Source organism: Rattus norvegicus, chromosome 2, assembly GCF_036323735.1.
Source record: "Rattus norvegicus strain BN/NHsdMcwi chromosome 2, GRCr8, whole genome shotgun sequence".
NCBI classification, from domain to species: domain Eukaryota; kingdom Metazoa; phylum Chordata; class Mammalia; order Rodentia; family Muridae; genus Rattus; species Rattus norvegicus.
Genome location: NC_086020.1, coordinates 232,196,368 through 232,219,070, shown reverse-complemented (window position 1 = coordinate 232,219,070; position 22,703 = coordinate 232,196,368). Strand labels below are relative to the sequence as shown.

General features: G+C 38.1%; 1 long non-coding RNA gene across 2 annotated transcripts; it reads right to left on the bottom strand.

Moving 5' to 3' along the window:
- Positions 1 to 880: 880 nt before the first annotated feature.
- Positions 881 to 17,316, bottom strand: LOC120100956 (uncharacterized). 2 transcript variants are annotated; one of them, XR_005501354.2, is made up of 4 exons: positions 17,203 to 17,316; positions 9,461 to 9,721; positions 5,796 to 5,900; positions 881 to 1,104 (listed from the first exon to the last, which is right to left on the bottom strand). It is a non-coding gene; the product is annotated as an uncharacterized LOC120100956 (long non-coding RNA). The 2 variants fall into 2 exon arrangements; XR_005501355.2 differs by having other exon boundaries at positions 9,465 to 9,721.
- Positions 17,317 to 22,703: the final 5,387 nt, after the last annotated feature.

Here is a 22,703-nt window from a genome sequence, read left to right as displayed (position 1 = left end):
GTAAGATGTTTTTAATCACTTTTGTATTTTACAGATACAGGAGCTAATATAAAAACATTCTCTGGGTATGCCTAAGAGGAAACTTTTACTCATGAGTATTTAGGAAACAGATCATCTCTAGTATATTAATTTATGAGTTATCAATGGATTAAGAATAGATTATCAAAAATGCAAATGAGAGGAGAAAAAATTTTGCTAGCTGTATCTTATATTGGTATTATGTACTACTTTTAAGTAAAATTCACTTGCAAAAATGTTACAACGGGAAACAGGAGACCAGGGACCTGCTGAATAGAAGTTGATGATACAACCACAGTAATATTTCAATAACTCTTCCCGTTTTGTGTAATGACCTTTTTGAAATTGTCCAGGGATTAAAACAATAATGTGTGTGTGTGTATATATATATATATATATATATATATATATATATATATATATATATATATATGTGTGTGTGTGTGTGTGTGTGTGTGTGTGTATGTATATGATACACATATGTATATGATACATATGCATGTATATATACAAATAATATATATGTATAATATATTATATATGTACATCTATGATTCTAAAAATTTAATGAAGGGCCAGAGTCCTTCCTAAACTTTAAGAACTCTTCAGAGCAATCACTTTATTTAGTAAATTCAATGAGATGATTTCCCTTTCTTGCATTCAGTTCTCAAAATAATATCACCCTAAGCTTGGTATCTATAGACCCAAAATTATTGGTTCAAGCATAAACATTAACGTGTTAGCATTTGGGGAAAAAAATCAATGATTTTATGTCATGAATCAAATTCTTTAGAGGCTATTATTATTATTTTCAACATCTCATTTGCTGACGCTCTATGAAAGACACATTTACTGAACAAAATTTTAAGGAGATGGCAAAATTTATTAGACAATGAAATTTACATCATCAGAATTTTAGGAACTCATTTGAATGTAATATTTGATTTTAAATACTCAATAAAGGGCTGGAGGGATGGGGTAGCCATTAAGGACACTTGTTGCTTTTGCAGAGGAACTGAGATCAGTGTCCTGTATCCAGATGGCAGCTTACAATCACCTGTACCTCACACATATGCTTGCCTGTGTCTGCATTAGAAAAAGAGACACACACAGTTACATTTTAATTAAAGTATTTTTTTTACAAAAGAAAAGAGACCGAAATAAAAATATGCACTAAGTTGGCAAATATGGTTAAATCTGCAGGCGAGCTGAGATTAATGATTTGTACTATTACACTGTGACATTTTCGTTTATTTTTCATGAGTCATGTCATGAAACTACACATAAATGTGAGGATATTGAAATTGATTCAAATTTACCCTGCCATACATACATACGGGTGACATAACACTAAGGTCACATGTCTTTTAATTGCTCAGGAATGTAGACAGACCCCCAAGTCCACATCATTGGGGGTGAAGCCAACCACAACTTTAAATTACCTAGAAATAGTTGTTTTTTAAAATAATTTGAGGGCATAATTTTTAAGGAGGGAAAAGACAAATTAATACTTTGACTCCCTTATGGCTCAGCATTGAAGTTCCAAATTTCCTGGAAAAATATCTCAAGCTTGAAAACTGAAGCTTTTACCCAATGCCCAATTCTTATTGCAACATGTACTTTTGTTTAATTCAATTATAATTCATAAGCCAAGAAAAGCTATTTCCTTTTTCCATCAAAGTTTTGGGTCACTGCAAGTCTTCTTTGCTAAAAATCCTATTTTCCTATATTTTGAGGCAGTTCTAGATGTATTGATTAGTATTGTTCACTGATAACAATATCTTATCACCAGAACTCGGGAACTAGTTCAGATCTTGCCAGATATAAGGGTGCCACAGGGAGTAGAAACAACCTTTGTCAGCCTAGATTTAGAAGTGAAAGTTCTTAAACTCACCCTTGAAGTCAAAAGTTACTTTAGATTACAATAATCTTCTGTATCGTTTCACTCTTCTGCTAAACACTGAATTAAATGTGTTTTTCAGTCACAGTGACCAATATTTTCAGAGGTAGGTTTTACGCTGAAAGCTTAGCAAAGTACACTTACCAATGTTGTGATTACGTATGACTTGACAACAGGTAAACCAGTACACAGGTATTCTCCCACCCATGATTTTAGAGCATAGTATTATGCTATCACACGGGAACCTTCAATAAGTGCCCCATGCACTTATTAGATCCTATGCAAAGTATGGCAGAGTTAATGAAAGCATATGCTGACGGCAGAGCCAGCTTTATAAATCACATTGTCAGTGATCCCTGCACTGTTCTAAACCACAGACCACACGAGGCCCCGAGCTGTTGCAGGATGTTATCAAAGCAGGAAAACAGGGAACTCCCAGATGTGATCAGTAGCTGGAGAACATGATTCTGCAGCAAAGAGCGATCAACAAGGATCAGAGGTGCTTCTTCATCCCTGTCACTGCACACACATAAATGGTAGCAGTTTGAGCCCCTAGCTCAGGTGTACTGTATTGGGGTTTTACAAAGGAAACCAAAGTTTCTGAAACACTCATTAAGGTGTGCCTAGAATTCTGACTGGGAGCACCCGTTGGTTTACTGTTGATTTAGTGTCTCCTTTTAGCCTTAATCCAGTGCTGGTGAATAGGTTATGGAGAGGTCTTCACTTTTTTAGTATGTTTCCTTCCGTTAGATATGTATATTCTGCTTTCATTCTGTTCCAGGAAGTGTGTGACTCACCACACGTTGTTCTTTGTCTTCACCTTCAGGCATTAACTGGAATCTACTTTCTAATTCTGAGAACCTAAAGGACAATCTATATTCTTAGGCTCTGAGGCGAGGAAACTGTGCTGAGATCCTTGTAGCATTTTGTCTGTTCCAAGGTAATTTGTGTTTAGAAGAGATTCCAGTTCATTCAATTAAATTATAATGAGAAGTTAGATAAATTGTGAAGAGAAACACTGTCTTCCCATAGAAAGGGACACATGGGATGACCAAGCTTCCTCTTCTCTTTGTTGGGGATCTAATCAGGGTGTTCTCTGTGCTGGTTAAATGATTTACTACCCCACACTATAATCAACAGATCCAAAGCCAAATAACAAGGAGAGCACAAGGGAGGATGGTTGGATCTTTCTCAGAAGTAGAAACAAAATAGATTGATAGAAGAAAGGAACTGGGTAGAACAGGAAATGGTGAAGTGATCAGGGATGAAATCATGTAGGGTAAGCAGGGGAGAGGAAGGGAGATTGTCTGAGGGTGGGGAAATCTCTAGATCATGCCCCAGGCCAGAGATGAGGACAGCCCTCCCCTGCCCCATAGTCTAAGGTAGTGACTCTAACTGAGATTCCTGGCAGTGGGTGATATGGATCCAGAAATGATCACTTCCTGTAGCCAGGCAGGAGTCCCAGTGTAAGGATATGGACAGTAACCCACCCACAAAGCCTTTTTTCCCAAAATGTATCCTGCCTACAAGATGTGTAGGGACAAAGAGAGCAGGGTCTGAGGGAATGGTCAACCAATGACTGGCTCAAATCGAGACTCATCCCATGGGCAAGAACCAATCCCCAACACGGTTAATGATAATTACTCCGTTATGCTTGCACACAGGAACGTAGCATAACTGTCCTCTGAGAGGCTTCACCCAACAGCCAATAGAAAAAGAGGAAGAGACTCATACTCAAACAGTAGATGGAACTCTGGGAGTCTCACAGAAGAGTTGGGATAAAGATTGAGGGGCCCGATGAGGACAGAGACTCCACCAGAACCAACAGAATCAAATAACCTAGACCCTTGGAGGCTCCCAGAGACTGAATCACCAGACAAAGAGCAAGGCCAGGCAGAACCTATCCCTCCCTGCACATATGTAGCAGATACGCGGTTTAATCTTCATGCACACCACCCAAACAACTGGAGCAGGGGGTATCCCTGACCCCGATGCCTACCTGCCTGCCTTTGGATCCAGCACCTCCTAATGGACAAGACAGCCTTGTCTGGTCTCAGCGGGAGAGGATGTGTCTAGTCCTGCAGCAACTCGACTTGCAGTCTGGGAGTTGGGTGGGGGTATTGGGGAGTTGATATGCCGAGGGGGGCTTCCATTTCTGGGCAAATATGGGGAGGACTTATGTGAAAGGGTATTAGGAGGGGAGGAAGCGTTAATATTGGGATGTAAAGTGAATAAAGAAGTAGATTAATGAAAAATTGCTTTGCCACTGAGCTGTACAACTCCTTCTGTGATAAAATTACCTTCAAAACAAAATGTTTTTTTTTTAACATTTTCTTGGTCCAAGAAGGTGTCAAAGGAATCAATGCTATCTACCACGTGTCCTCACCTCAGTATTAGTACATTTAAAAAAATTGCTAATGAAAACAAATTTGGTTCTGCCTCCTCATTTTCCATTATTTCTTTTCACCTCCTTTCTCTAGATACTTTTACGCACTATTTTTCGGTTCAAAATCTCACAAATTAATTTTTTGTTGAGTTTATGAATATTGTAAGCTTAAAATGTCAAGTCTTCATTTGCATTTGCATATTGTGAAAAGGTGCAGAGCATCTTAGCAATCTACTAAGTGCTGTTTGCTCCCTTGAATTTAAAATATCGCTGTGTTCCTAACATTTAAGCTTCATAATGGTTTGAGTTGCCTTTACAAAAATTTTATTGTCAAAGTAATTTTAACTAGATTCAACTCTCCCATTTGAAAAGATATTTAAGACCCGTTCAATTGGCACAGCGCAGGAATTTATGTAGACATTTACTTCCTGTGGTTCTACATTTGAATACATTTTTAATGTTTTAAGTTATTTTATTAATTTACCAATATTTTTCCTGCATATGTATCTGTGTACTACTTGGGTGGAATGCCTGTAGAGGAGGCTGTCAAACCTTTTGGAACTGGAATCACAGATAGTGGTGAGATGTCACATATGTCCTGGAAATCAAATCTGGGTTTTCTGGAATAGCAACCAGTGAAATTACTGCTGAGACATCTCTGCGGCCCTTTGTCTTATTTGTGCTGCCTTATAGGAAGGGAAAGAGGAAATCCTAGAAATGTGTACTGGAAAACGAATTCAGGGTCTTATACAACCGCTTCATCGAGTGATTCATCCTGAATGCTGGTGGTAATATGGGGATACTTAAAGAATTCACGAACAAAGAGTATTTAAAGTGGGACAGCAATTGCCTTGATACACTTCTGTAAAGGTGAATGCTTAGGTTACAAATTATTTTTTGTTTTTAAATTAATCCAAGTAAAAATGTTTATGATATTAATTCATAAAATTATAACTGCAAGATAAGTTCTATGCACACATGTACACACACATATATAAACACACATGTATATGTGTGTGCACATGTGAACATGTGGATGTGCATGTGTGTGGTTGTCTGAAAATTCTATGACTAGAAACATGCCATTGGTTTGTATTGTAATGTTAAATAGTGTTCTAGTATCTATCCAAATGATAAGTCCTGAAAACGTGCATACACATATAATATGCAAGTTTTCTTTAGGAATATATATATATATATATATATATATATATGTGTGTGTGTGTGTGTGTGTGTGGTATGTTTGTGAACATTAATAACAATTAATAAAAAAAGAATTATGAAATAGAATTATGAAAGGGTCTATGTGTAGGTTCCAGTGATAGGGAGAATGGAGAAATATCATTATTACATTACAATATAAAAATAGAACAAAAATAATTATAGTCTGATTTAGATTTTAAATGAGATAGGCTTTTTACAAACTAACATTATCCTAAAATCATATTTGTCCTACTATAGGGAGTAAAATAGAATTAAAAGCAGGCTTACACGTAGTCATCTCAGACCTTGTCTTGACTGGGTTTTCACAGACTCACAAATCTGTACACAGTGGCTGGTCCAATCTGGTTATCTGTTGTTGAGATAATGCACTGACTAAAACCAACGAGGACAAAAGAGTTTATTTCTGTTTGTTCCCACCCCCCCCTCGCCAATCATCCACACCTCCTCCCTTTCTTTTCTTTTCTTTCTTTTCCTTTCTTTCTCTCTCTCTCTCTCTCTTTCTTTCTTTCTTTCCATTTTTATTTTTTTCTTCCAATGCTAATGTTTGAACCAAGTGGCTTGTGCATGCTAGGCAAGTACTATAACTTTGGAAAACTATTTGGCTGCCCCTTAGACATTTCTACTTCTTTCTATATCTACTATTTTACTATATAATGTTACATATATTTTTAAAAATACTTTTATTGAAATATAATTATTTTACTCCCTCCCTCTTTTTCTCCCTCATCCCCTACCATGTATCCCATATCAAGTTTATAGCCTCTTTTCCTTTCGTAAATATTAATATATATTAATATTACATTAATATTAATATTATATATTATACATAAACACTATTCTGAGTGATTTTTTGCTGATGGTGCATATATGATTTTAAGGCTGATGATTCTGCACTGGACAATCAATAAAGGAGCTTACTTTTTTCTTATAGACCTTCCTTGGAATGGCCAAAGTGGACATGGGTCCTTTACATAAATTATTAATTGTGACAGTATTCTACATGCATGCACAGAAGACAATCTGATGGAGAAAATTCTTGAATAAGGGTCTTTCTTTTCATGTGAGTAAATCAAATATGAGCTGAACATGTTATTTGAATGAATGTATTGGGGACAGTATATTTTCTCAGTGTAAAAATATACAGAACACATGTGCTTAGTTTCCTAATAGTTTATGAAATTTAAATGATCTTTGATTATAAGTCATTTAAACAAAATCTTCTTGTACATTGAACATCTACTAAGTAGATAAAAAAATAGCAAACTGTTCTCTTAGTTAAAGAAAACAACTTAGTTTTAAAGCCTTAAGAGTTTCTCCGTGTCCTTGATACTTGACAAGTGAAACATGTGGTTCAATTTAAGTGAACATGCTGCGTCACTGGGTTTTTAAATAAGAAGGAATAGCACGAAGACATAATGGAAAAAGAAAACCTGATTCAACAGACACCTCTATATAGAAAGTTCTATGTCAAGGAGCCTTGGCAGTGAACCAAGGGGCTATATAAAAGGCAAGGGCTCCTTGATTCAAGGCTTTCCCCATTCAGTAGTTAATTTTAATTCATGTATTCATTCACTCAACAACTACTGATTGAATGTCTATCTTGTTATGGAAACTATGTCCTCATGCCCTCCACTCTCCTCACATGAGCTTTCCCTGAACCCCAGAGATCCATTGTCTTATATAATCTTCACACAGACAAATGTGTTCTGACAATCTCACGGATTTTATCTCACTGTGTCTCATCTTGTCTGAACTGCGTTGGAAGAAATACATTTTGAATAAAAGTGAAGAAAATGTCTAACTATTTGAGATCTTTTGTGGTATGAAGCAAGCTCATCAGTAGGAAAAATCAGAGGCATAACATGATTTCCAAAACACACACGTGCGCGCGCGCACACACACACACACACACACACACACACACACACACACAAAACACCTTAGAATACTGAGTTTATGTAATTCTTTGAATCATTTATGTACTTGATATGTATATTTATGCTACATATATTATACCATAATATATACTTGTAAATGCCATTTAATTATTTAGTGATTACACATTTTCCATGTAGATCCAGATTTTATTGGATTTCAGTAGAAACTAAAATTACTAGTCTTTTTTAATAATTAGGGGAATTAAAAATAATTGAAATATATGAGCTAAACTTCCCTCCACAAATAATCTTCCAATATTCTAACTGTACACTTATTTTTTCCTGTGTTTTACCATATATATATATATATATATCCAAATTCTACATATTTTAATAAATCCAACCTAATTAATAGCCCATTTATATATCCTGATTAAACAATTTTTGATGTGCCTTTTTAGGAAGAACAGTGAGAAGTTACTCTGACATTAAACTACAGTACCACACTGCCAAACGAGAGAAGCCCCTTGGTGAAATCATGGAATGAATATTATGCAGTCACCAACCTTTTTCTGAGAGGGTTTGAGGCCTGCCTCACAGGAGGGTATTTCATGCCGGATACTATAATTTTGACCAAAAGGCCATGATTGTAGAAGTCATAGGTCCTATGATAGAACCTGTTATCGGCATGATTCTAAATGGTCATTTTGTCAAAATCGTTTTCCTAATACTTATGTTTATACCCATGGACTTAAGTTGTCTTCAAACTTGACTAGTGAAGCTTCCACTAGCAAATGACCACAGTCAGTCAATGTCAGAACACTTAATTGTTTGAAGCACTGCAAATAAGAGGTGGAGACTTCAGTCCTACATGGGATAACTCTGTTACCATACTCCTTCAAGGCTCAGGGACCATAACCAAGGAGGATGTAGGAAGAACATCAGAATCAGTACCCAGGAAAAAGAGCGCACTAAGTTGCTGCCTTCTTTATGTGGCTACTGGGATCATTAGCTCATAGCAAGTGTGTTTACCTGCTCAAGACCTGGCGTAGATGGGAAAGGTGTTTTGCAGGCCCCTTTACTTATGACAGAGGTACAGTAATAACGGCTAGTAGGAGGAACAGAGTCTTTTTTGAGGATTGTCCCATCAACAGCTCTTCCATGAGCCCTGGGTCTCCAGGTATCCGCATCACTAATTGGACATGGTAGGGGATCAAAGTAGAGGGGAAAGTCATGCAGTGTAAAAAGTGATATGGTGAAGGTGATAAAGAAGGAGATGTAAGATATAAATGGAGTTTATGTGATCGTATTTTGTGATATACACGTTTAAAATTTTCAAAAATAAAGAAAATATAATGAAAAAGAAATATAATTGTGTCTAATTATCTTGAGAGCCTGTGTAGTAATTTTGATACATATAGCTTTTAAATATTTCTATGGCATCATGGGGTTTTGCTTTTTGTTTAAACTTTTATATGTGAAGTTTTAGCATGATTTCTCCTCCTCCCTGCCCCTCTACCCAACTTTATTCTATCTACTCATGGATCTATGTATGTCTCTATAATTGAACAATCACCTTTCTCTCTTCTCTTTTAATAAACTAGGAGAACATAAATAAAGCAACTAAACCATAAATTAGAATTTATTTGCAAAGGTGAAACAAGAAGTGCACAGAAAGCATGGATTTCATTTTGTGTTTCCCAACTACTTCTGGAATGATGTTCCCTTTGCCTGCAGCCTTCTATTACAAATAGCTTATTGCTTATGGATAGGATCTGGTCTCCACTTCCCCATCTCAGTTCTTGGACCCTGTGTGGCTTGAACCTTTACAGATCTTGTGCCTGCTTCCACAGCGTCTGTGAGTCACATGTCCATCAGTCCTCTTGTGTCTGGACAACACTGATTCACTGGAGTCATCCACCCTGTCTGGATCTTCCTCTCACACACTTTTTCTTTTTTAAGTTAAAATATACTTTAATGTTCTCATTAACTATATTCTAATTACATTTCCCCTTCCCTCAATTCCTCCTAGATCCTTCCCATGTCCTGACTCACTCACACAACCTCCTCTTCTGCATCGAATGTGATCCTTGAGGTTTTGATGAAGCCATCCCATTCAGGATTGGGTGCTCCAAAGTCTTTCACTCTCTGTCAATTTTCCAGTTGTGGGTGTCTATGTTAATTACTCTCTACTGCAGAAGCTTCTCTGATAAGGGTTGCGTGAGGTACAGATCTGTGAGTAGAGCAGAATTTCATTGGGAGTCATCTTACTGCCATGTTGGTTTAGCCCCTTTCTATGGGACTCCTGCACGCAAGCTGCAATAAAACCAGAGTAAGTTAGGAAGGGTAGGAAAGGAGGACAAAAAGGAAAATAAACTGTCCCTACCCAGGCCCCAGTCTAGTGTGGCAACTAGGAGTCCCAGATAGATAGCATGTCTGTCAGCTGGCCTCTCCTCACACCGGACCTCCATTCCCAGTGTACTTAGACTCCTGCTGCAGTCTCAGAGTCACCCTAGTTCCTTCCCACTAGGAACTTTCCAGCCCTTGCTTCTAGCACATCTCTATTTCTTTGTGCCATTCCTAGACCTGTGGAAAGACTTTTTAACAGCCTCCTTGCAGTGGGCACACTAGGTGGAAACCCTTATTATCCTTCCTGACCTCCATTCCTGTGACTCCACAGCATTCCCGTTAACTGGGAAAAAACAAATGCAAACTCGTGTTTCTTATAAAACCTTGGTGTGCTACAATTTAACCCATTTATATGTCATCATTATTAAACCTGGATTATACATAACTGAACCAATGCTATTGTGGAATATTGGCAGTGTTCTGGGAATAAGATTTGTGTTTTGTAATCTTTCATTTGATTTTTGCAAAAAAATTGTCTGAAGCTATTTATTTCATTTTATTTGGGAGCAAACTCCATCTTTAAAACTCCAATGATTCCAACCATATAGTAAATTGTTTATTCAGGTCAAAGCTACTAATGTCTGACTCCGAAGACTTACCTCTTTCTCTTTATCACTATCTTTCCATTAGCAAGGTCATTTTACAAATGTGAAAGGGACAGTAAGTGCTATTTATATGTACTGAGAATTTCCTGTTAGTAATAATTGTCTAACATTGAAAAAGAATATTTATTATAGGATCTCTAAAGAAAGTTTCCACCCAAGCCTCCTGAGCTCAGTCATCAGAAAGAAGGTAGAACTGCATTTACTGTGCACAGCGTGGAGAGAGAGAGAGAGAGAGAGAGAGAGAGAGAGAGAGAGAGAGAGAGAGAGAGAGAGAGAGATATGCTCCTCAGCACAGTGTCTAACAGAGGAAACTTCTCCCTACTGTTCCCTACTGTTAATGTTTTCTGGAAAGCAGTGCAGAGAAGGGTAAAACTTGAAGACAATTAGGAAAGACTTCTTGCCTCACAGGAATCACCAACCTCACAGGTATATTTAGTGAACCACCTTGCTCTATTCAAAAGAACAGCAAAGATATATTGAGTATATTGTTGTCATTCAATTTGAAAAAATCTTTAAAACTGTTGATTTTCCTACTTGCTTTAATGGCTACAAAGTATCATCTTTCACACCCAGAGAAAATAAGAATAGCTTACCTTAATTTGATGTAAAATTATTAACTATATCACATGATTTATGATAGTTTTTATAATATAGGAATTTTCTTATTCTATATATTGCAATACATTTTAGTGAGAGTACACAGTTTTGGTAATAAAATTATTTTGTGGGTTTCACATATTTTACCAAAGCTAGATCAATTGTAAACTATTATAACCAAGCCAAGCCTTTATTTCTTACTTTGATTAAACATTTCTTACTTTGAAATACCTTATTTAGACTTTCCTTTGATAAAATAGAAGCATTCAATAGAATTATTTTAATATATATATATATGTACTATATATGGCATACTTATATGCACAAAAGATGTTATTTAATATATTATATGTAGATATATTCTAATCTATCTATCTATATGAATCTGTATCATTGAAATCATAGAAGGAGCATTATGTTAGTTACAAAAAATGGTGTGAGCCCTCGGGACAGGGACATGTTAATTTAAAGAAATACATTTTCAGTTAGATAGCAAATACAAATCCCAGATGTATTATCAGCATTGTGAAAAGTTATTAATATAATATATAGGTAAAACATGAACATTTCTGAATGTATATTATGAATGTTATCTCACCCCTAATGTTAAAGTAATAAATATGATAATGAGATTAATTTATTTATTCCATAATATATACATATCTAAAAGCAGCAAGTTATGTTTTCTGAATATTAGAATAGAAAAGTCAAATGTATTTTTTCAAATCTTCGAGCTTCAGAGATAGTACGTCACTAAGGACTCTCTACTCAAAAATCCCGGTGTGGTTGCCAGCTCACATGGCTGCTTCCAACTCCCTGTAAGTTCAGTGCAAAGAGATTCTACACCCTTGTTTGGCCTCTCTAGGAACCAGACACACACATACACACACAAACACACACACACACACACACACACACACACACTGTACATCTACATACATGTAAGAGAATCATTCATATATAAGATAAAACAAATAAATCTAAAACAATTCCTACTTACTATCTTACTATATTACAACACTTTGATAGGCTGCTATCATGTAATGAACATTCCACAAGTATTTCCCTAAAAATTCATTTGTTGGTTTCAGGTATTTTTACTTCTTATGATTTCCTGACTAAATGAACTACAGGGACAGAAATTGAGAAGAGACTGAGGGAAAGGAGGTCCAGTGACTGGCCCAAATTGGGATCCATCTCAAAGGGAGGCTCCAAGGCCTGACCCTCTTGCTGATGCTACGGTGTGCTTACAGACAGGAGCCTAGTATGACTGCCCTCTGAGAGGCCCAACAAGCAGCTTACCTAGACAGATGCATATACTTACACCCAACCAATGGACTGAAATCGGGGACCCCTGTGGTTGAATTAGGGAAACACTGGAGGTAGCTGAGGAGGAGGGCGACCCCATAAGACCAGCAGTCCCCTGAGATTTCTCAGACACTGAGCCATCAATCAGGCACCATACACTAGCTGATCTGAGGCCTCTGACATATAAATAGCAGAGGACTTCCTGGTCTGCCTCAGTGAGAGAAGATATACCTCCAGTGACTTGAGGCCCCAGAGAATGGGAAGGTTTGGTGAGGTTGGGTGTGGTGGGGTACAGTTGGGGAATATCCTTTTGAAGATAGAGGTAGGCTGGGTAGGATGGGAAGCTATAGGAGGGGGCAGACCAGGAGGAGGATAACAACTGTATTATAAAAAATATTTTTATTGAATATTTTCTTTATTTACATTTCAAACATCATCCCTCTTTTCCCTCCGGAAACCTGTCTCATCCCCCCCACCACCTGCCTCCATGAGGGTGCTCCCCACTCACCCACCAACCCACTCCCTCCTGAATCCCCGCACTGGCATTCCCTACACTGGGGCCCTGAGCTTTCCAGGACCAAGGGCCTCTCCTACCACTGATGTCCGACAAGGTCTGTCCTCTGCTACATATGCGGCTGGAGCCATGGGTTGCTCCAAGTGTACTCTTTGGTCATTGGTTTAGTCCCTGGGAGCTCTGGGGTGTCTGATTGGTTGATAATGTCATTATTCCTAAGGGGTTGTAAACATTTCTAAAATATAAAAATAACTATAGGTACAACTCTCCAACATTTCTTATGAGATTCTAATTGAAACTGTTAACAGACTGTTTTCTCTTGTTTTGTTATTTGTCATGGATGACAATGACACACTTCGTCTTACCAGAAATACGGAGAAATTCTATGACCTGTTGGATTTTAAATAGATCCTTTCTAATAATTTTTTGTTTATTTGACAATTTGATTTTGAATTGTAAAACATTATTTGCTTAAAATTGACAAGACGTTTTTCTTATTGTAGAAATAATGTAAATTTTGGTACAACAAACACAATATATTGCTAACCTCTCATATGAGACTATAAAGCAAGACAGATTTTATAATGAACTGTATATTTTTTGGAGAAAAAACAAATTTATACAAACACAATCCTTAATTTTTCATTTACAAGGAAGTGTTTCATCTGGCAAACTAGCCCAGCTCCTGTCCTCATTTAATTTAGCCACAACAAATAGAATAAATATTTTGGCTTATCATTTATCTTTTCATAGAACTTTAAAAGAATAGGTCACCGAACGACAGTAAATAATACAAACTTCACTTCAAATGTTATAAACTCTAGACTTACAATAGAAAGGCCAACAAATGATTCCATTTTACTTCCACTGTTTTCAGAGATGAACTTATATTAATGAGATAAATAAATATATTTCCTGCCATGTATTAAGCACTGGACAATGATCTATGAGGTATCAGATATGGATGAGTCAGATCAAATTCTTTCTTTAGAAATCTGAAATATCTCTCTTTCTTTTTTTTCTCTCTCTCTAGATAGACTGATCAATTGATAGATATAATCCTATGAATTGATAACACTTTTAAACTAAAAGCTTTGACAGTTTTATTTTTATATTTCATAGTATAAATGAAAGCAGCATTTTTAAGTATCCCACTTATCTCCTCTAAAATTATTCTTTTTGCTAGGAAGGGAGAAGAACCTTCCTTGTCATGGTGATAGAAAACACTCAGGTGTGGCACCGTGATCTCCAGACAAAATAGAACAAACCATGCAAAACTGAGTGCTTTCACTTGTGGAGATACAAATATTGTCATCGTCTTCCATGAGTGGCCACAGCCAACCAGCAGGCGTCACCCAGAGAGGAAAAGCACATCACTGGAATCATGGGTGTCTGTCATGTGGCGTGTTGGCTAATACCAGGGCGAAGGGGACCTCAGAAGTTGGGTGAGGTGAAATGACAAACCATATAGAAAGAAGGGCAGAGAATGCAGCTGTAGACCCCCTATTCTTCCCACAATGCAGCTGTTGTTCTTTTTAGTGGCGCTCTACTTCCTGTTCCATTCATTTCTAATACTAGTCTTTCATATTCTCTTTTGCTTCTTGCATTGTCTTCTCACACATGGAGAACCATGGGTAAGATATGGATCACAGAACTGACAGGAATATAGATATGTTGTTCAGGGGACTGTTTTCTGCATTAGCAACATTTTTTAACCTATTAAGTTTTTGATAATGTTAACTAAAAGTGAAGCTGTCACACACTAATAATGATGGACTATTTGAATCATATTTTAAAAGCATCTACCTATGGAGACATTTCTGAGTGTTATCTGGAATAGATTGTTTCACTCTTTTTTTAATGACTATAACCCAAAAGGTTAAACCTTGGCAGTTATAGCACAGGGAATTCCAACAGGAATCAAGGATTTTTAAATGTCCCACTTCTGCTAAGTATTCTCCAATTAACTAGTAGCAATAGTCCTATACATAGAGGGCTTTATTTCTTTAAAGTAAATGTTGTTTTGAGAGGGAGAAGAAAGCAATCACAGGGGCAGAGGAAGGGAGGGACTTGGGTGGGAGAGGGGACAGGGAAGGGAAAAGGAGAACATGATCAGGTATGGGGGGAACAGGACTGAAGCCCTGATCACCAGCAGAAAGATTGGAAACATGCATCTTTGGGAGATAGGAGGGGAGGGACCCTCCAGAATGTGCCAGAGACCTGGGAGGTGAGAGACTCTCAAAATTCAAAGAGAGGCAACTTACATGAAATGTCCAACAGTTGGGAAAGTAACTTATGGAGTCTCCCTCCAGTTTAAAGACAGGACATCAAGTGGAGGGATGGGGTTGCCATTCCACAGTCAAAAACTGACACAGAATTGTTCCTGTCTAAAAGAACTTCAGGACAAAAATGGAGACTGAAGGAAAGGAGGTTTGGTGAGAGGCCCAAGTTGGGATCCATATCTAAGGAAGGTTCTAAGACCTGACACTCTTACTGATGCTTTTGTTTGCTTACAGACAGGAGCCTGGCATAGCTGCCCTCTGAGGGGCCCAACAAGCAGCTGACTGAGACAGAGGCAGGTATTCGCCCTCCAGCAATGGGCAGAAGCATTGACTCCTGTGGTAGAATTAGGGAAAAGCTGGAAGAAGCTGAGGAGGAGAGCAACCCTCTAAGATGAGCAGCAGGCTCAATTAACCCAGAACCCTGAGATCTCTCAGACACTGAACCACTGACCAGCAAGCATACACAAGCTGGTCCAAGGCCCCTGACACATATACAGCAGATGATTTCCTAGTCTGGCTTCAGTGGGAGAAGATGTACCTAACCCTTGAGAGACTTGAGAGCTGATGAGGTGGGGGTGGGGTGCTGGGAACATCCTTTAGGAGACCTGGGAGGAAGAATTCTATGAGGAACTGTCGGAAGATGACCAGGAAGGGTATAATGATTGGACTACAAAAATAGATTTAATAATAATAATAATAATAATAATAATAATAATAATAATAATAACAATGAACAAAGTAAAAGATAAGGAAGGTATTTTCTTAACAATTTATATTAATGCAGGATGGATGCTGCCCATAAGGGCACTGATCTCATCATAAGAGAATATTTATCAAAGATAAATGCTGAAAGTTTGTATCTTTCATTCAACCCCACTCACCAACTCAAAGTAGGCCAAAATATTCCAACTCTGCTCTTCACATGTCGTTTTTTTACAATGAAACAAAGTCTAACATAAACCTAAAGGCTGCAATTTCATTTAATATATATTTAAATGCATTTAAATTTGCTAGGCCATCAATATCCTTAGCCATGGGCTATAAATTCAAAGAACAACCCAAACATTTACAGAGTAATAGTTTTCTACTACCCCATTGCCCCATGAGAGTAAAAGGGTGCACAATAGTAAAAGAATAATAGACAGAATTCCACTTTAAAATTTTGATATTAAAAATAGAAGTTAGTTAGCAAAAAACATTCAAGATTAAGCATTTTGTTGGTAAATAGCATATAACCATGCACTAGAAAGATATCCTAGGATCAAAGATTGTGTTTGGTGATTTTATTCCTACTATTATTTGTAAAACAACTCACTCTATAGTAATCTGCTTGTATGTTAAGCTTTTTTTCCTCTTTGCTCAAATCTCTTGTGAGTTCCACCATCTGCTTTTGAAAGAGCAGTGTACCTGCCTTGCCTCTGGTTATTTTGCCTGCGACTCTAGCGATCAGATGAGCCAGTCGATAACTTGACAGAAATAGCATCTCTTTCTATTCCCCAACTCCCGCCCCACAAATAGCTTTCTAACCCCTCTACTGAGAAGAACAAGCATGCTCCATTAGTATTTGTCATGTCAGCCTCATAGCAGTTCCCTGAAATAACTTTGAATGAATAGGTGGCACTGGTGCACCCAGAGAACAGGATATACCCTTTGAAACTCAGGTATAAGGCGATCAAGGTGAGGATGCTACAATTATGTAAAAGTAATGGATCATTTCTAGATCTGTGTACTGAAAACAAAGAGAACATACTGAACATTCCAACCGCATCCAGCAAAAGAAAAATACCAGGGGCTTTTAGATCAAATATTAAGTTTTAATTTCTGCTTGATGTACCATGAAATGTAACTGAAGTTACTCTACAAAAATTCTAATTTGTAATTTAGACATCACCATGGAAATTTGGATGAAAATAAAGAACTATGGGAAATGAGGAACATAGGAAGAAAATTAGGCTGGCCCCAATTAGCTTACAGCCCTGTACAATTTCTTCCTGTTGGACGTGGGTGGAATTATCGAATGTTGTGGACCATGCCTTCATTATATTCATAAGGAACCTTTAAAAGTACGGCGTTTTCACTCACTGTGAAGACAAGAGTTGATCAGGGAGAACGGAATCAGGAGGATGAGAACGTGCTAGGGGGTGTTTGAAGAGGAAATAGCACAGCCTAAGTTCCCTCCACATTCTAGAATGTAGAAGCTGACAAAATAGCTGGCTAAGAGATAACACAGCCTACTATCTCGTCATACAACAATTCTGGAAACCAGATGCCGCCAGGAAGCAGACTAATCCTACTCGTCATGCTTGCAGATGGCGGTCCAGCTGACTGGCACTCGGCTGGTCGCTGTTAGATGCTAAGCAGAAAATCCACTCTATGCTTCTCAGCTGCCTGGTTTTTGAGCAATGACATTGGCAGTTTATAGTAGTAGTTTTTGGTCACAGCCTTTACATCTGTTAACGTGTATACATTTTAAAGATTTCAGTCTCTGAATGCAGACTATTAAGTTGTACATTAGCTACATCGTGAGCTTGCTATTCAATTTCCACCAGCTTACTATATACCTCAGTTTCCACAAATGTAAAATGGGTATAAGTGTATGGCTCATTATATTTGCTGTAGCATATTGGTTATTTGACACATATAAAATACTTGGAGAGTTCCCACACTTTAGAATAATAGTAATCCTCATAAATGTTAATTACTTAGGTTTTATAGGAAATTTTTTACTTCTATAACAGCTATAGCAAGTGTTTGGATTACTATTGTAATTGTAGGTGGTAAAAGATAATTTTCTAATAACTAGCACATAAAGTATAATTTTAAAGTAACTCGACAATGATTATACTAATTAAAATTTAGTTTTTTAAAGTGGGAACAATCTGCAACACAGTAACTGGTAAATTTTGCCTGCAGGCTTTCAAGTCAGGAACTATTTGAGGTCATGTTTTTCCAATTGAGACCTTCTTAATATAGAACTCCTAATTTCCATGGCTTGAAGTAGCTTCCCATTTGCTACTTCTGAATTATATTAAATTTTTTATATGGCTATTAGAAGAAAGGAGAGATCAGTATCTAGCAGAGTTATCAACAGAGAGGACTCATCCAGCAACTGATGGGAGCAGATGCGTAGACCCACAGACACGCGTAGATAGAGCCAGAGCAACCTCTCAGAATGGAGGTCATTTGTAGCAGTCAGAGGGTTGAGACCACCAGGAGAAAAGCCCCACAGTGTCTGAGCTAGGTTTTCCACTGCTGTGAACAGGTACCATGACCAAGGCAAATCTTATAAATGACGGCTTTTAATTGGGGCTGTCATACAGGTCCAAAGGTTCCAACTATTATCATTAAAAACTAGAAGCAGGGCAGTGTCCAAGCAGGCATGATGCTGGAGGAGCTGCGAGTTCTACATTATAATCTAAAGCAACAGACTGACTCTTCTGCACTGGGCAGGGCTGCAAAGCCCATATCCACAGCAACACACTCCTCCAACAAAGCAGCACATTCCTAACAGTGCACCCTCTATGGGCAAAGCATACTCAAACAACCACACACAGGTTCGACTAAGAAGGATTCAGAGGGGCTCACAGAGACTGGAGCAAGAATCACCGACGCTAAATGGGTCTGAACTAAGTCCTCTTCATTTACCTTAGGTTTGTGTAGCTTAGAGATCGAGAGAGAGAGAGAGAGAGAGAGAGAGAGATCGAGAGAGAGAGAGAGAGAGAGAGAGAGAGAGAGAGAGAGAGAGAGAGAGAGAGAGAGAGAGATCGAGAGAGAGTTGGGGGCGGGGCGGGGGGACTATCTCTGCCTTGTTACCTGCTCCTATTTCTGTCTGCTCTTACTGGGTCCTGGGTCTGCCATGTTCAGCCTCACTATGAGGCTTGTGCCTGGTCTTACTGAAACTTGTTAAGGAGTATTGGTAATATCCCTGGGAAGCCTGTTCGCCCCCGCCCCTGCCCCCGACCCCGCCCCCGCCCCCGACCCCGCCCCCGACCCCGACCCTGCGCCCCCCTCTGGAATGGAGGAGCAGTAGAATCTGGGGTGAAGGAAGGTTGAGGTGGCAGGAAATAGAGGAACAGAAAGCTGCCTTTGGGATCTAATGTATGATAGAAGAATAAAAAGGAAAGAAGAAAAATAGAGAAGTGGAAAAGATCTCAATATCTGTGAAAATATTCAATAAAAAGACAATAGTCTTTTGGATTTATCATTATGGTCCCTAGATCATACCAGGTACAAATAAAAACCTGCATGCCCAGGGGAATGAAACTGAGTCCTACCTATCTTGGCCCAGCTGTGTTGGCAAGCGTGGTGTCTGCCATGAGACTGTAAAAGTACAGATCCTGAGTTTACCCCTCTGCGCTGAGAGCCAGGCTTCTGCATTAGTCTGAGGGCCCATGACTGTCACATCTACATACACTTAAGGAAGTAGGCAAAGCTTCATAATAAATTATCCAAACTGTACATTCCCATAATATTTGTCATAGACCGAGGACTTTAATTCAAGTGGATTTGTCCAAATTTTCCCAGATTTCTTGGAAGCAGAGGGCAAAGACTAAGACATAGGTTACTGAATGACATTTACGGCCCCTCCCCAAATTACCATGATTTTGTTCTCAGTTGCTTTCTATTCATAAAGTTGCATGTTTTTCAAAACAAGCATAAAAACTTTTGTGCATCAGGACTCAACCCCCACATTTACATAGTTAGTTAAAGATCACAGACCAACTTTGGACCTAGAGAATGTTTCAAACACATCCAAGACTCCAAGGGAATTCAGGAAACAATACTGACTCATAGCCTGTTGGTAATTCTTGGGCTCCAGCCAATTAGAGCAGAGAACCTGCTTTAGACCCATATTTTCACAGCCGTTGCTTTTAAAGCTATTTTATTTACAACATAAATTGAAATTAGAAAGCAGTAATAAGCTTTATCTTTTTAATTTCCTTTTTAAAAAAAAAGTCCACATCATGATTTTATACCCTAAAAGCTTTTCCTTTTTGTTTGATTAATTAAGCAAATTTATATACCCATTTACATGGCATTTCCCTCAAGTGTTCCTGGAAAATCTAAGCATACATTTTGTACTTTATGTAAGAAAAAAGACTTGAGTTATAAAGGAGCCATCTAAATGATACATAAAATTTCCCCACCACAATTAATATACATGGAAGGAAAAGTAGAGCCAGCAGGTTAACTCTGAATTAAAGTGCTTTCCTCAGATCCATCATGTTCCCAGCACCATTCTCTGCCCCACTCTCTGCTCTCAGATGATTAAACAAAGCCCCTATTAGGTTTAATTTCATTAAATGAACTAAGCATTTTCACTTTGTCTCTAAACTGATGACAACTTACCTAGGAACACAGAGAGTGAGATGGATGCTTTTTTTATTTTTACAACTTCACTTATGAGCAAAGAGACTTCACAGGTAGAAGCTCTGTGTTGACAAAATTCTCTTTCTTTCACTTAGTAGACATTTCCATTTTGGGCAAAGACACCTGTGATTCAGAAGTAGAATGCTGTTTAAAAGCACAGGACGATATTTTTTTAAATAACAAAACAATGATGAAAGAGTAAAATGTACCATCTTTGTTTTTAGCAAGATAACCCAAAAGGAGTTCATTAAAATTCTTTATGGAAAAAAGAGTTAAGGTATTACTATAGGGGCTGATCAACAGATTCTTGTAGATTGATACCCTGCTCCTTTAGTTTGTGATAACTTTAAAAGATAAATAATGGCTTGCTGTTTGACACAGGCACGAAAAAGCAAAACAAAAACAAAAACAAGCGGGAAAAAAAACCCATAAACAATCAGAAAACTTTTTTTCTTTAAATCAAGTTGTGGTTTTGTTTTAGTTTTTGCTTTTTTTCCTATAAGAATTGAACTGAAACTTAGTTTCTAAGATTGACTTTCTAGACTCTTATGAAAAGCACAGCTAAGAGGAAGAATGGTCACTGACATTGTCTTTGGACCTTCCTTGTATATAAGTGGGAGAAAATTTGAGATGCATATTTGAAAATTCTGACTCATGGATACTCTTCATAGAAAGAGCTGCTATTGCCAAATATAGAAACAGAGCTAGTTTGAGCATTTCCGAGAAGTGGCTGGTATACTGTGGAAAGAAGCTGTAATCTCTGGGAAGTAACCTCTGGGAAGCCCTGTCGTGCCTGTGATCTCCCTGTCTCTGAAATGGCTCCACTCTTCAGCGCCTGCACTCTGCCTGACGAGGACTACTGTACATGAGTGCACCTTCTGTCTTTCCTTCCATACAGAACAAGTTGAAGGGAACAAATATCTCCCTTTCAAAGTGTACACACCATTTAGGATAGAGAGAGGTCATGGCAATATTGTGATTTATTCAGATGTCCATACTTTTTAGAAATTAATCATGCACACAAGCTAAGTGTTTACATTAACACTTAAAAAACTCTAAGATGCCTGAGAACTCTGAAATATTGCAAACACTTATGTGCAGCATAGTGCTGGGGAGTACAGAGCTGGTTGGATGTTCAAAACTCATCTGTTCTGACTTCCACACAGAATCCAAAACCTACTTTAGAAATAGAGAGAACAAAAATATCCAGATTGCCCCATCCTAATTATTCTGAGTTAGTGTAACCCCATAAGAGCAACAATACCAGCCACCCAGAGCTCCCAGGGACTAAACCACCATCCAAAGAGTACACATGGACAGACCCATGTCTCCACCCGGCATATGTAGCAAAGGATGCCCTTATTGGGTACCAATGGGAGGAGAAGCCCTTGGTCCTGCTAAGTCTGGACCCCCCAGTGTAAGGGAATGTCAAAGCAGGAAGGCAGGAAGGGGTGGGTGGTTGGGGAGGGGGAGCACCCTCATAGTAGAAGGAGGAGGGGTATGCGATAGGGGGCTTTTGGACTGGAAATCGGGAAATGGGATAAGATTTGAAATGTAAATAAAAAATCCAATTAAAAGAAAAAAAGAGTTCCATAGACTAAAAGTCTAACCACCACGCGTAAAAGCCCTATAGAAAATGTTGGTCTATAGTACCAACCAACCTGTTTATGCCCCTGTGGAATCAGAAGGTCCCCATGGCACAGCACTGCCAGCACCATGTTCCTCCCACAATAAAGCTATCCCAAGGGTTGGTGCAGGCAGGGTTGGAATCTAAATCTTATAAACGATTTGAAGATGCTTCCCTCGAGTAAAGAAAAAAAAAGAAAAAGAAAAGAAAAACCTCAGGTGTAAAGCATGTATTTATTGAAAATTTAAAAGCAGCAAAACCAAAGCTTTAAAGGTTTATGTACTGAGATTACCTTTATTTTCTGATGTTTTCCGAAATCCAAGAGAAATATTTCATGAGACGGTACCCTCATTTCAACCTTACTGACCCCATGCTTTCAACTGCCTCAAAAAGAAAAGAATCTCAGTGCAAGCATTACTCACCTAGCAATGTTTTCATATACCTACCATGTAAAACATAATCTAAACTGTGTCATAATTGTGCTAGGTCTAACCAGAACTCACAGGCAGACAAACTGACTCATAGAGGAAACATTGTAAAGACACTGACAATCTATTCCTTCATCGGTTTCCATTTTCTACTTAAC